This window comes from Rhinopithecus bieti, unplaced genomic scaffold (assembly GCF_001698545.2).
Source record: "Rhinopithecus bieti isolate Rb0 unplaced genomic scaffold, ASM169854v2 scaffold_11380, whole genome shotgun sequence".
Lineage (NCBI taxonomy): Eukaryota > Metazoa > Chordata > Mammalia > Primates > Cercopithecidae > Rhinopithecus > Rhinopithecus bieti.
Window position 1 is genome coordinate 3,706,118 of NW_016807225.1, and position 11,296 is coordinate 3,717,413.

Genomic DNA, 11,296 nt, shown 5'->3' on the forward strand with positions numbered 1-11,296 from the left:
TCTCCCCTCCCCTCTCTCTTCTCTCCCCTCCCCTCCCCTCTCCTCTCCTCTCCTCCCTCTCCTCTCTTCTCATCTCCTCTCCTTTGTGATGTAGGTCTCTCTATATTGCCCAGGCTGATCCCAACCTCCTGGCCTCAAGAAATCCTCCTGCGTCAGCCTCCCAAGTAGCTGAGTTTACAGGTGTGAGCCGCCACACCTGGCTTCTGTCCCCCTTTACTGTATCTTTCTTTTTTTTTTTCCAAGATGGAGTCTCACTCTGTCACCCAGGCTGCAGTGCAGTGGTGCAATCTCAGCTCGCTGCAACCTCCACCTCCTGGGTTCAAGTGATTCTCCTGCCTCAGCCTCCTAAGTAGCTGGGATTACAGGTGCCTGCCACCACGCCTGACTAATTTTTGTATTTATAGTTAAGACTGGGTTTCATCATGTTGGCCAGGCTGGTCTCGAACTCCTGACCTCAAGTCATCTGCCCACCTCAGCCTCCCAAACTGTTAGGATTACAGGCATGAGCCACCGCACCTGGCCTCTCTTTACGGCGTGTCGTTGATGCTTATCAGGTTTCTCCTTTAGGACGTGGATGGGGTTGGGTATAGGTTTAACAGCTGCTGTGATGATGAAGCAGAGGAACAGACAAACCGCTTCTGTTGAGAATTTATGCTGTCCCACCAGACTGAATAGCATAACTACAGCAACAACAATGAATCCGTGCAGAGCATTTATTTTGTATACGATATTTCATTTAATCCTCACAATCACCCTTTAAGCTTATGATTATTGTTTTTTCCCATTTTCCATATGCAAAAAAAAAAAAAAAAAATGAAGCACAGAGAGGTTAAGTCTCATATTTAGCTGGCCCAGCTGGGACTGAAACGCAGGCAGCTAGCATTCCCAGCACTATTCTTGTATTGATCTGGTTTGTCTTTGTACCCACTGGACTTTATCCTAGAAGAGGAGAATACAAGTGTCAGGGCAGAGGGGTCTGAGACCCCAACTAGCCCAGCCCTCTCAGAATTACAGATAAGAGGGAAAAACAAAGAGAGATCAAGTGAGCTACCCAAGGTTGCACAGCATGATAGCCGCTAAGCAAGGGCTGGAACCTAGACCCTGATGCCCTGTTGCCACTGAAGAATAGATGGTCAAAAGTCTTCCTGTTCCATGAATGAAAAAGATAAAAGAATGAGTGGGCCGGGCACGGTGGCTCACGCCTGTAACCCCAGCACTTTGGGAGGCTGAGGTGGGCAGATCACGAGGTCAGGAGATCAAGACGATTCCGGCTAACACGGTGAAATCCCATCTCTACTAAAAAATACAAAATAAATAAATAAATAAAAATAAATTAGCCAGGCATGGTGGCAGGCATAGTCCCAGCTACTCGGGAGGCTGAGGCAGGAGAACGGCGTGAACCTGGGAGGTGGAGCTTGCAGTGAGCCGAGATCGAGCCACTATACTCCAGCCTGGGCGACAGAACGAGACTCTGTCTCGAAGAAAAAAAAAAAAAAAGAATGAGTGGGTGAGTGACTGCATAATGGATAGACTTTGACGGAATGTGTCTATGTGGCTCACCCTTGGGTCTTCTTGGGGTGGCTAGGTCATGAGAACCAGGGGGTCAGAGGAAGAGGGAGATGACTAGGGTGTGCCAGTCTGGCAGGGTTGTGTGGAAGGGGGTGCTGTGCTGTTGGTTATGGGGAAATCAACCCATGAAAGCATAACCAGCCTTTGAGCCCATCCTCTAGCACCTCATGACCTTGTGTTCACACGGCTTCCTCTGTGGCCTTCTTATCATATTGCTAACAGCGCTAACTGGTGAAAGGGCGTCACTTTCAGAGAGCGCTGGGCAGTGGCTCCTCTCCCATTAGCTGTCTCTCATTATCTGGTGCTGCGAGTGCCAGATAATGTCTATGACATGAATGTGCCTAGGCTCCTGCCTGGGAGGGAGAGGCTGTTTACTACTGCCCCTTGTTTTGCACACTGATCTTTGGGGGTTGCAAATGCTGGCACCTGTCCTCAGGGTCAAAACCAGTGTCTATATAGCAGAGTGGTCAGGACTTTGATGAAACTCTGAGACCTGCAGGAGTGTGGCCCACCGCAAACTGGAAATGACCCAGCCCACTCCCTTGGGCCTCCCGGGTGGGGCTGTGGCCAATTGTAGATGGCTCCTTTGTTGGGGAAGTCTGGGTAGCAGCTGGGTACCAGCCACTGGGCTGGTGCCAGGACCGGGTCCTTGGGCGGGGCAGCGGGCTACCTTTGTGGGAGTGGGTTGGCTTTTCTTGCTTCTGGCTGATGGGACTAAGGAGACTGGGAAAGAGGACAGGCCTCAGGGAGGGCGAGGGGAGGTGGCAAAGGAGCTGCCGAGGCCCAGTGCATCAGGGGAGCTGAAGCAAGCTGGAACCAGGGACCGGCAGCCTTGTGCGTTTAAGATGGTAATTTGCAGATGGTTCCTGGTAGCTACAGGGTCTCTGAGGCGGAGCCTGGGTCTTCGCGTAGGATCCGCCAGCCTGGGTTCCCCCGCAGGTCAGAGGAGCCTTGGGGCGGGGCCAAGGTTGGCCCCTGCTTGGGAGGAGCCGGGATGCCGCTCTCGTGGTGATGCAGAAGGGAATTTGCTGACACTCCCTTGCCAGGTGGGGCTGGCTTCGCCCGGCCGGCGAGGAGGAGGACCCGCTGGCAGTCTCCTCCCAGGTGGGGAGCGTGGAGCTTGTCACCGCAGCTTGGCGGCCTGAGCGCCGCGCCTGGCGCTGGGGCCGCGGTGCTGAGGACGCAGATGTGGTGAGCACGCGACGCAGGTGCAGTGACCCAGGCTGGTTGGGCCGGGAAGAAGGGGCGCAGGATCCAGGTCCCGCACGGGGAGGGGGCGGGGAAGGATTGCTTGTTTCTGTGCTTTCTGAGACCTTGCATTGGGAGGGATGGGGGTAGGGGAGACTGCGCCACAGTCCCTTGCCACGCTGGCTGTCTCTATCTTGTACCCAGGAAAGAGTGGCCTGAGCCGCCCACCTAGGAGGGCGTGGCGTTAGAAGACCGGTCTTCACTGGGTGGGGGGATGGAGGTGGGTAGGAGTTTTGCTTGCGGGGTCCCCGGCCTCCTGCCTGACAGCCAGGTGGGAGTTACCGCTCTGGGCTACCCTCTCCCCCACCCAGGGATTCCCCGGGGCTCTGCCGCCCACTCTCTGGGCTGGGACGGGAGGGGCCAGCCTGCTCCGCCGTTATGGGTTATGACAACGTCACTACTGCGCTGCTGCCAGGCTGGCTGGGCTCCTGGTCCCCCAGGGGAACAATGCCACCCTTTCCCCATGTGCTTCCAAAGAAAGGCTCTTGCCTCCCTACTCGCCCTGGCCTTGAGAGAGAAACACTGTGTTTGGATGAAGGCCCTGGGGAAACTGAGGCCCAGGGATGTTGTGGCTTGACCAAGGTCACTGAGCAGGCCCTACAGAGCTGGCCTCCCAGGCACTGCCTTCACCGAATGCTCTCTGGAGGGGCAGAGGCCCTTCTTCCTCTCTAGACCCTGGGACCTCCCCCCACCCCAGCACCACATTTCCTCATCCCTGAGAATGCCAGGAGTTGCAACTTCTGCGTGGGGCTCCAGGGTATCATGGCTGTAAGCAGGAATTAGATTGTCTGGGACAGGAGAAAATTGCTCATGAAAAACACTCATCTGAGCAGAGGGGGTGTGAGCCTGTGCTGTTCTTCTGGGTTCGAGAAAAGAATGAGAGTTGGCTTTGAGGAGAAGGCCTGTGCTGAGGGGGACAAGGAGATGAACTTTCTCCTTCAACAGCCTGCAGCACTCCAGGAAGACGTGGTTTCCCTCAAGAAGGGCCCATCTGTTAGCACCACCCTCTGTTATCACCTCATCCTCGTTCTCTCTCTGGCCCCTGTCCCTGGGAGAAATGGGCTACATTCCATCTATTGCCCTCAGAAGTGAACTTTCCCCTTAGAAGTGAATTCACCTTTTTCTTCTCCCTGGGACAGATGACTTTCTCTGGAGGGAAACTGAGGCAAGGAGAGAGTGACGTTTTAGAGCTGGAGCCAGATGAGGAAACTGAGGCACGGAGGGTGGAGTGAGTTCTCCAGGTCTCTTACCTACATGCAGGTCTCCTGACTCCCCAGCCACCAAAGGGCAGACTGGAGGGGCCTCTTCCTGTCTTCTCTTTGCACCCCACAGTCCCAGCACTGAGAAACTGAGGCTGCGAGGGGCCTCTTGATGGGTGTGGAGGTCGATGACAGGGGACAGCACCAGCATTTTCTCCTCCTTCAAGATATGTTTTCTAGTTTATTGGGAAGGAAGCAGCTTGAAGAGGGGAAATGAAGTCTCTTGGTTACCTTCCCATCATGCCCCCACAGGGGTACACAATTTCTGTAGGCCTGTCGGAGCCAAAAACAGGCATCCTTCCTACCCAAGTGCCAGCAGCTGTGAGCATAGCTGGCTGGGGAGTGGGGAGCCACAGGTAGAGGGACTTCAGTTATCTCCCTGACAGCATCTCTGGATGGGGGGTTTGGGCCAGCACCTGTTTGCCCCAAGTGAAAGGAGTTGCCATGTGCCTGGCTCATGAATTGCCCCTTTTCAGACACCCTCTGAGCACAGCACCCCTGAAGCTGGCCCCTGCTGGCTTCACAGGAGCCTTGTGTTGCATGATGACCACCAGGAGCTGCTGGGGTGACCCTGTGGGAAGGGATGGGGTTCCCAGTAAACCAGATGGGAGCCAGCTGCTTGTGGGATGACTCTATAGTGCCAGAGAGGAGAGGGCCCACCATACTGGAGGGAAACTACACGATATGTGTCCCTCTCAGCTAGCAGAGAAAGGGTCAGGCCTCAGAGAGGCCCCCTGGTGAGAACCAGACTTAAAGAGCAGACAGCCTGGACTAAGCGCCTCTATTGGCTGGCACTCTGCCCTCAACTTCTCTACCTGATAGCTAGACATGAAAACACCTTCTCCAGATGGGTGGGAGGGCTTTGGAAACTTGTCAAGTGTTTATTACAGATGGGAAGTATTATTCCTGGAGTCTCTGGTCTAGGTGGAAGCCATCTGTTTCCTGCCTCGATGGGGGAAACATGGTTGTTTCTTCTTCAGAGGATGCCCTCTCCCTCTGTGGCCAGCCTAGGGCACCCTTCTAGGCTGGAAGGCAGGTCAGCCCTCCCCAGCCCACTTCAAGTAGTGCTTGGGGCCTTGAGGAGTTTCCTTCCCCTATCCCCAGCTGCCCATTACATTGAACATATTTAACAGGATGTTCACCCCTGTAAAATGAGGGTGTCTAGTGGCACAGTGGAGCTTCCTACAGGCCTGTACCCTCTCCACTGCCTCGACTCTCAGATCCCCACGAATTCTGCTCTCATTCTTCCCGGGAAGCGGCGGGTGGAAGAACCATAAAGATAATGGGCATAAAGTGCTGGGAGCTGTTTGCACAGAGCGTCCAGTTTGCAGGAACCCACGTGGTGCTCAGGCCATGGGCAGGCTCACACTGGGAAAGGCTGTAATGAAAGTGCTCAGCGGAAGTGCTCAGCTTCCAGTGAGATCAGCAGCTTTTAGTGCCCTGTTTTGCCTGAGGTGGGGCCCCGATGCTCACTCTTCTTTCCTCTCGTGGGAGAGCAGTGGTTTTCACAGCTTACACATCAGCATGGGTGGTGTAAATGGAACTCCACATTCTTGCCCATGAGTTGGCTGGTGCAACTCCTGCAAGGTAGGGTTACAGGAGGAGCTGAGATGAGAATGTGGGCAGCTCATGAAGTATGGTGTGTCCTTGCTCTAGATCTGTCTGCATTGCTCAGGCCCAACCGAGGGTGGCTCTTAAGAAGAACAACGTGTGGCCAGTACTCCATGTTCTGTGTTTCTAGGGCAGGATATGTACTCAAGCTGCCACATTCCTTGCCAGCACCCCTGGGACTGGTGCTGAGACATGCAGAGGCAGAGTGGGCGGGGAAGGGGTGCCTCATTGTCACCTCCTCCCTCCTTCTAGTCATTAGTAATGCTTCCCAAAGGGAAACCAAAGCCTAGATCTGCTTAGAAAGGCAGGACTAGGACCCAAGTGTCCTGGGCTCCCACCTTCTGCTTTTCACAGCCTTCCACTCTGCCGTTTGACACGAGCACCCTCAAGATGAGATGGGAAGAGCTGGGCTGGAGGTGAGTGAGTCATGGCCAGCCCTGTGCCTGTAGACCTTCATTCCTGCCAAGCCAGGGCCTCTGGTGTCCTTAGAGGATCAGAGGCAGAAAGACCAGGCCGGCTTCCAACAGGAAACCAAACTGTCCCCTCCCCATTACTAAGTGGCCTGGCCAAGCAAGGTCCTGAAGACAGAAGCCTTCTTCTCACTCTGGCTGAGTCTTCTCAGAGTTGTGCCCAGCCAGGTGCATGCTGGCCTCAGGCCATGGAGTCGCGGCAGAAGAGAAAGTGACCCTAAGGTCTTTGGAGAGATAGGTGGGCAAGATGAAGCTGTGTGCGGTCCGCTGGGATACTGGCTGGCTGTTGAGTTTTGGGTGTTGAGGCCTCATTGCCTTGGGGTATCTGAGTGGCAGTGATTTGGCCATAGGCTAGAAACGCTACAGAGGGCAATGGAACACACACACAGGGCCCTGTGGAGAATTCAATCCTGCTTTGATGGGGGCATGGAAGCACAGAGGACCTGTCACATATGGACTCACTGCCTGGAGGAGCACTTGGGAGCTGCGTTCCCACTTGTTTCATTACCTGCTCACTTCACTTCTGTGAGTCTTCCATTTGCAACATGGTGAAGCAATTCCCTCCACACAGAGCCATTGGGAGGATGAATGGGAGGAAGCGGAAAGGTGCCCAGCATGGTGCTTGGTAACCAGGAGTCCCCTTCTTTCCATTTGCTCATCCCTCTGCCTGCTGTGTGGCCAGCTGTCCAGGGACCTCTGGGATGGCAACCATGTTTTTTTGTTGTTGTTTTTTTCTGAAACAGAGTCTCATTCTGTTGCCCACTCTGGAGTGCAGTGGCACTATCTCGGCTCACTGCAACCTCCGCCTCCCAGGTTCAAGCGATTCTCCTGCCTCAGCCTCCCGAGTAGCTGGGATTACAGGTGTGCACCAACACATCCGGCTAATTTCTTTGTATTTTTGATAGAGACAGGGTTTCACCATGTTGGCCAGGCTGGTCTCGAACTCCTGACCTCAGGTGATCAGCCCATCTCAACCTCCCAAAGTGCTGGGATTACAGGAGTGAGCCAACATCCCCAGCCAGACCATGCTTTTTTGATGACACCAAACAATGTCCAACAATGGCTGATCAACAATGTCGACTGTTCCAGGCACTGTTAAAACTGAACTGTCTCCTTCAAAAAGGCTTCAGGCCATGCATGGTGGCTCATGCCTATAATCCCAGACTTTGGGAGGCCTAGGAGGGAGGATTGCTTGAGCCCAGTAGTTCAAGACCAGCCTGGGCAATATAGAAAGACCCTGTCTCTACAAACAAGTGAAAAAATTAGCCAGGCCTGTAGTCCCAGCTACTCAGGAGGCTGAGGTGGGAGGATAACTTGAGGCCAGGAGGTTGAGGCTGCAGTGAGCTGTGATCGCACCACTGCACTCCAGCCCAGATGACAGAGCAAGAGCCTGTCTCAAAAAACAAAACAAAACAAAAATCAAAAAGGCTTCTCACATCCCTGACGACCTGGCAGAGGGGGAATCTTCTTAGAACCAAAGGGATGTGTGTGTGTGTCTGTCTGTCTGTGTGGTGTGGGCAGGGAGTGTCCTTCCATACAATGAACAAGCTGTTGCTGGACCAGGGATCCCTCCTTGGCTGGGGCCTCATGTGCCCAGGAGTGTCAACTAGGCTTGGCTTGGGGAGACCTCAGGCAGCAGAACAACAGCCTGAACGTTGAGCCTGGCTTGAGGCCCTGGAGCCACTCAGCGGCCTCACATTCCCTGTCATTACTCTTTAATCCTCTCCACGCCTTGGGAGAGAAAGCAGGTCTGAGTCACCCGCTCAGTAGATTAGAAAGCTGTGGCTTGACAGGTTGTGACAGCCACAACCACACTCACACACCAAAGCAGCAGAACCCAAACTGGGGCCGTGGCCAGTCTATGTCCAGGGGAGTCATCTGTGCGCTGTCCTCCCAAGCACAGCTGACACAGCCTGAGCTCTCCTCTTACTGCTGGGGCTGGTGGTTTTGCTGAAGTTGCTTGAGACAAAAGGACTTGGAAGAGAAGGTCGTGCGTTTCTCCCCTTCCCCTCCACTCTGGGCAGGGCGCCCAGAACCAGGTTCTGCTGAAGGACATCTCGTGTCACGGGAGCAGGGAAGGTGGAAGGCTAGGATTCCCACCCCGCCCCCACCTAGATTCCAAGGGGCTGAGCCAAGGCAAAGGAAGGGGACTTGGCCTAGCCAGGCCCAGGCCTCACACTCCATGGAGGGGCTCCTTGGGGCCCTGGCCCAGGCACATGCATACAGCTTGTGCTGCATGGAGCAGCCAGGGAGGAAGGGACAGGAAGCCCCTGGCCTGGATCACAGAGCTACCAAGTGGAGGAGCAGAAGGAGCCCCAGTCCCAGTGCCCTCCTGTGTGGCTGGGGAGGGAACCCAGGCCATCACAGCCATGATCTGTTCCCAGAGACAGAAGAGGGGAAGTGAGTGGGAAGGGCAGGCTTTCTGACTCAGCCCTATCCCAGGTCCTGGTGTCCCCGTAACTCTGCCCACTTCCCCTGGGAGTTACCTTTGAACCCAGCTCTGACCCAGAGGCTGCCATTGAAGGCTCATCTTGGAGTAAGCCCAACCTGCCTTTTCCAGTGAGGCTCCCTTCCCACATGCTCTGCTCCCACTCAGGGGTTATTTGTGTGTGGGGAGGGGGGATGTGTCAGATGCCCTTGAAGTTTTTACAAAATACACATGCCTGGCTTTTCTGCCCCATCTCACCCCAGCTTGGCTAAGAACCATTGCTCTGGCAAATCAAACGTGCCCTGGACTGTCTGAGCCACTGCCTCTCCCCATCCCAGTCCTGGTCCTTATCTCTATCCTCATCTGTTCATCTTCCTGCCCTTCGAAGCCCAATTCAAATGCTACCTCCTTGATGAAGCCCTCCCTGGATCTCAGCCAGATGAGATCTTAACAGCCTTGAATGCCCTTAACACATTGAGTCTCTCTCTTCTGCTAGAGAGTGAGCTCATCTTTTCACTTTTCAAGTGTTCATTGAGTGCCAGTCACACAGAGACCCTTCAGTAATTCATGGGGAAGGGGATGGGTAAACAAGGAAATGGCTTAGTGACAATAGCTTGAAAAAAATCATGACATTCTGTGAAAATAGCAATACAAAGCTCCATGAGACATTCTGGCAAGAATGCTAGTAAAGCTGAATGTGTATATGCTTTATGACCAATGGTTTCACATCTAGGTATACGTTACCTAGGTATACTCCAAGGTATCTAGGGCAGCAATGCTTGAAATGCAAAAAAAGAGGTCTTGGCTGGACTCTGTGGCTCACGCCTGTAATCCCAGCACTTTGGGAGGCCCAGGTGGGAGGATTGCTTGAGCCCAGGAGTTTAAGACCAGCCCTGGCAACATAGCAAGACCCTGTATCTACTAAAAAAAATTAGCCAGGTGGGGTGGTGTGTACTTGTAGACCCAGCTACTTGAGAGGCTGAGGTGGGAGGATTGCTTGAGCCCAGGAGTTTGAGGTTTCAGTGAGCCATGATCACGCCACTGCACTACAGCATGGGCAACAAAACAGAAAAAAAAAAAAAAGAGAGACCTCAACCTCAATATCTGCAATAATAGAATAATGAATAAAACTCTGATACTGTGGCCGGGCGCGGTGGCTCAAGCCTGTAATCCCAGCACCTTGGGAGGCCGAGACGGGCAGATCGTGAGGTCAGGAGATCGAGACCATCCTGGCTAACACGGTGAAACTCCGTCTCTACTAAAAAATACAAAAAACTAGCCAGGCGAGGTGGTGGGTGCCTGTAGTCCCAGCTACTTGGGAGGCTGAGGCAGGAGAATGGCGTAAACCTGGGAGGCGGAGCTTGCAGTGAGCTGAGATCTGGCCACTGCACTCCAGCCTGGGCGACAGAGTGAGACTCCGTCTCAAAAAACAAAACAAAACAAAACAAAACAAAACTGTGATACTGTGCAACAGTTAAACTATGTGCAATTGGGGAATTTTATTTTGTATAGATTATACCTTAGCAAAGCTGATATATATGTACATACACATATGGATACATTCTGTATTAACATGAATAAATTTCAAAAACTGTGTTTCAAAAAAAGGAAATTTCAAAATAATACCATTAGTGAAATTTTAATTTTCTTTTTTTTTTTTTTTTTTTTTTTTTTTTGTGAGACAGGGTCTTACTCTGTTGCCCAGAGTAGAGTGGTGCGATCTTGACTCATTGCTGCCTCCACCTCTCAGGCTCAAGCGATCCTTCCACCTCAGCCTCCCAAGTAGCTGGCTGGGACTATAGGTGCACACCATCACACCCGGCTAATTTTTTTTTTTTTTTTTTTTTGTATTTTTTGTAGAGATGTGTTTTTGCTAAGTTTCTCAGCCTGGTTTCAAATTCCTGGGCTCAAGTAATCCACCCACGTGGGCCTCCAAACATGCTGGGATTACAGGTGTGAGCCACTGTGCCTGGCTGAAAATTTAATTTTCATAAAAATCACAAAACAGTACTAGCTATGATTTATGGATTTACTAATTTCTGTTGCAATGCCTACCAAGCTGATGCTTGTAGTGCTTTGGAGAGAGTAGGAGCTGAGACTGAAAGGGGAAAAGGAAGGGTTTCTAACTTGTCAGTAACACTTCATTTAACAAAGAACAGCTGAAGCAAAAATGACAGAATGTTTACATTTGTTAATTCAATTGGTTTAAATGAATTGTTCAAAGTTGAAGAAAAGTAATCTAAGATGTCTATGGAAAGGTGCCAACATCTCCCTGGGGAGTCAGGAAAGGGTCCAAGAGGAGGTGATAGCTGGGTGTGAAGGACTCGGGGAACTGGCAGGTTTCACTGGGGTGGGGGAGTTGGGAAAAGCAGCCGTGGGTGCTTAAAGCCAGGGAATACCTGTGCTGGCTCTTTGCACATCTGAAATGTTTGTTGATTGACTTTGTATCAAGCTTTCCCTCTGCTGCCCTCTCATCCCCTTCTCTGATTTCAGCTGTTCTATTTCTGAGTTGCGTACATAGTAAATAGAGTCCTGGGGGAAAAATCATGTGTCATTTTATGATTTTTTAGAGATGAGATAATCTAATGGGGGTTAGGAGAGGATTGAGGCAAATATACAAAATTGAACATTAAAATGGGGAAATAGCCACTGATACGGAGAAAATAGAAAGAATTATTATTATTATTATTATTATTATTATTATTATTATT

General features: G+C 52.1%; 1 protein-coding gene and 1 long non-coding RNA gene across 10 annotated transcripts in view; one reads left to right on the top strand and one right to left on the bottom strand.

Annotated features, from left to right (window-relative positions):
* LOC108534957 (uncharacterized) overlaps positions 1-10,863 on the bottom strand; it is a 12,477-nt gene extending 1,614 nt beyond the window's left edge. Inside the window, exons 1-2 of the long non-coding RNA XR_001887079.1 lie at positions 10,852-10,863; positions 517-521 (exon numbers count right to left, since the gene is read on the bottom strand). This is a non-coding gene — a long non-coding RNA (uncharacterized LOC108534957). The remainder of the gene's footprint in view (positions 1-516; positions 522-10,851) is intronic.
* Positions 2,481-11,296, top strand: part of TMEM63C (transmembrane protein 63C) — a 77,755-nt gene continuing 68,939 nt past the window's right edge. For 5 of the 9 annotated variants that reach the window (XR_001887078.1, XM_017880617.1, XM_017880624.1 and 2 more), the window contains exon 1: positions 2,547-2,760. The gene's annotated coding sequence lies outside the window, so the exon portion shown is untranslated. Of the gene's footprint in view, positions 2,778-11,296 lie in introns of all 9 variants that reach the window. The other 4 variants (XM_017880618.1, XM_017880623.1, XM_017880621.1 and 1 more) reach the window with 3 other exon arrangements.